This window comes from Bombina bombina, chromosome 7 (genome assembly GCF_027579735.1).
Source record: "Bombina bombina isolate aBomBom1 chromosome 7, aBomBom1.pri, whole genome shotgun sequence".
In the NCBI taxonomy this organism is placed as follows: domain Eukaryota; kingdom Metazoa; phylum Chordata; class Amphibia; order Anura; family Bombinatoridae; genus Bombina; species Bombina bombina.
Window position 1 is genome coordinate 463,037,317 of NC_069505.1, and position 2,500 is coordinate 463,039,816.

Here is a 2,500-nt window from a genome sequence, read left to right on the forward strand (position 1 = left end):
AGTCTGTCCACCAGGACGACCTATAATTGCAGGTATTAACTCATTAAATGAGCCGTTATCAGATCTGGTGGACACTTTCTTACAACCACTTGTTAAAGATTTACTAAGTTACATACAGGATAGCACATCATTGCTTAATAAGTTACAGAATATCAAATGGAAAGAAAATTACAGATTTCTAGTAGTGGATGTATCATCCTTGTATACTTGTATAGATCACAACTTAGGCATGACAGCTATAGAATTTTTCTTGAACCAGTGTACTGACTATGAATCAGCAACAAAAATGTTTATACTTAATGCAATTGAATATCTTTTAACGCATAATTTCTTTATGTTTGGATCAGATTTCTTTCTCCAAAGGCGTGGAACGGCGATGGGGGCCAAGTTTGCCCCATCATACGCCAACCTATTTATGGGTTGGTGGGAGCTGTTCCACGTCTTTGGAGAGAGAAATCCCCATAGAGAGAGAATCATACATTTTTTCAGATATATAGACGATTTACTTTTCATTTTTGAAGGAGACACAGATCAAGTAAAAGATTTCTGTGCTTATTTAAATAATAACAAATGTGGGTTGAAATTCACAGGAGAAGAAAGTACGGAGTCAATAGACTTTCTAGATCTTACATTAAAAGCAGATGTAGAACATGAAAAAATAGTCTCTATACTTTACAGAAAGCCAACAGCAGGCAATACTACACTTTTATACAAATCATGTCACCCGAGACATGTGCTACAAGGAATACCAAAGGGTGAATTCATTAGGGCCAAAAGAAATTGCTCTAATGAGGAAGATTATAATAAACAGTGTAAAATTATTGAAGAAAGACTAAAACAGAGAGGATATAATGAAGGCACTTTAATTAAAGCAAAAGAAAGTGTTCAGCAAAAAACTAGGGAGGATTTACTAAAATATAAAAGGAAAGATGCAAAAAAAAGGGACACTGAGAAACCCAGGTTTATAACTACCTATAGTACTGATTTTAAAAACATCAGCAAAATCATTAAAGATACTGTACCTGTGTTATATTCAGATCCAGTACTAAAAATTATAATGGAAGAGGGTGTAGATATTATACCCAAAAGAGGAAAAACACTTTCAAACTACCTCTCTCCATCTAATCTTCCAATAAAACACAATAAATGCTGGCTAAAAGAGAGAAAGGGATTCTTTAGATGCAGGAGAAATATATGTAAAACTTGTAACCATGTCATTGAGGGCGATACTTTTTCTTCATCTGCTACCCAGCAAGACTATAAAATTAAGTATTACATAAATTGTTCAACTACACATGTAGTATATTTACTTACGTGTGATCTCTGTAAAATTAACTATGTAGGTAAAACCAAGCGTAGCATTAAAGATAGGTTTCTTCAGCACCTCAGATCAATAGAGGATGATGACACCGACACACCAGTGTCGAGACATTTTAAAAGTCAACATAATTCAGATGTGTCTTTATTAAAAATTCAAGGTATAGATCATGTTCCTCTATGGAAACGAGGAGGAGACAGAGAAGATAAACTTAACAAACGTGAAGTCTTCTGGATTTTCACATTAAAAACATGTAATCCATTAGGTCTCAATATGCGTAGAGACCTGGATCTTTTTGTGAATTAATATATACACAACAGCTTTTCTTTTAGATAAGGAAAAGGGGAGAAATAATATATGGCCATAATATAAGTCTTAAACAATAAATTATTTTTACATATATTGTAAACTCTAAACCTTACTCTAGAAATAAATTTAACATTTTTTGTATGACACATAGTGTCATATATAAATTACATCAAAGTACTACAGTTGAAAGACTGCAATTTTATCTAGTGGTATAAGATATACTTATGAGAAATGAGGCAAAGACATAAGGTAATTTTTAATGTATAAAAGTTAACATCATATTATTAATATACATGTAGAAGAGAAAAAATTCTTAATATATAAAAGTTAACATCATATTATTATTAATATACATGTAGAAGAGAAAAAAATTTCTGCAAATGTATTAAATAACTTTTTGAAACATGTTCTTCAACAAAGGATAGGCAGTAAAGAGAGAGTTCAAGCACACAGTGTCTAACATTTACAAATGTCTCTTTAAGAAAAGTGCTATAAAGCAGGTGTGATCAGGATTGCTTTCAAGCAGTGATCAAGTGCGCAACTGCACGAAACATGTCTGCATGTGGTTCAGATCACTGACACTGTGTTTTTACATTAAGTGCTTTATTACAGTCGTGTGTAGGCTGTCATGTTTTTACTTTTGTTACTACAATAAAGGAAGTTTTACTTTTCTTTGGAGAGAGATTTTTTGCGCTACAAGTGGGGACAATCCATTGGAATATATTCTATTTACTCAGACGCTGACTACAGACCGGCTCAGTCTCCACAGCTGCAGATCTCCATACACCCTGAGCCAATTGCTCCCCAGCGTGTTACCGGACAGTGAGTGGTATACAGGTACCTTTTGAAATTATATTGCTAAAGTCTATGTGT

At 33.4% G+C, this 2,500-nt stretch overlaps 1 protein-coding gene across 3 annotated transcripts in view; it reads left to right on the forward strand.

The window, feature by feature from the left end:
• The window catches only part of LOC128666734 (oocyte zinc finger protein XlCOF6.1), a 70,234-nt gene that overhangs the window by 10,700 nt on the left and 57,034 nt on the right, over positions 1-2,500 (forward strand). Inside the window, exon 1 of one of the 3 annotated variants that reach the window (XM_053721488.1) lies at positions 2,214-2,464. The exons of the other annotated variants lie outside the window; for them this stretch is intronic. The gene's annotated coding sequence lies outside the window, so the exon portion shown is untranslated. Of the gene's footprint in view, positions 1-2,213; positions 2,465-2,500 lie in introns of those variants that run through there. 3 annotated transcript variants of the gene reach the window in all.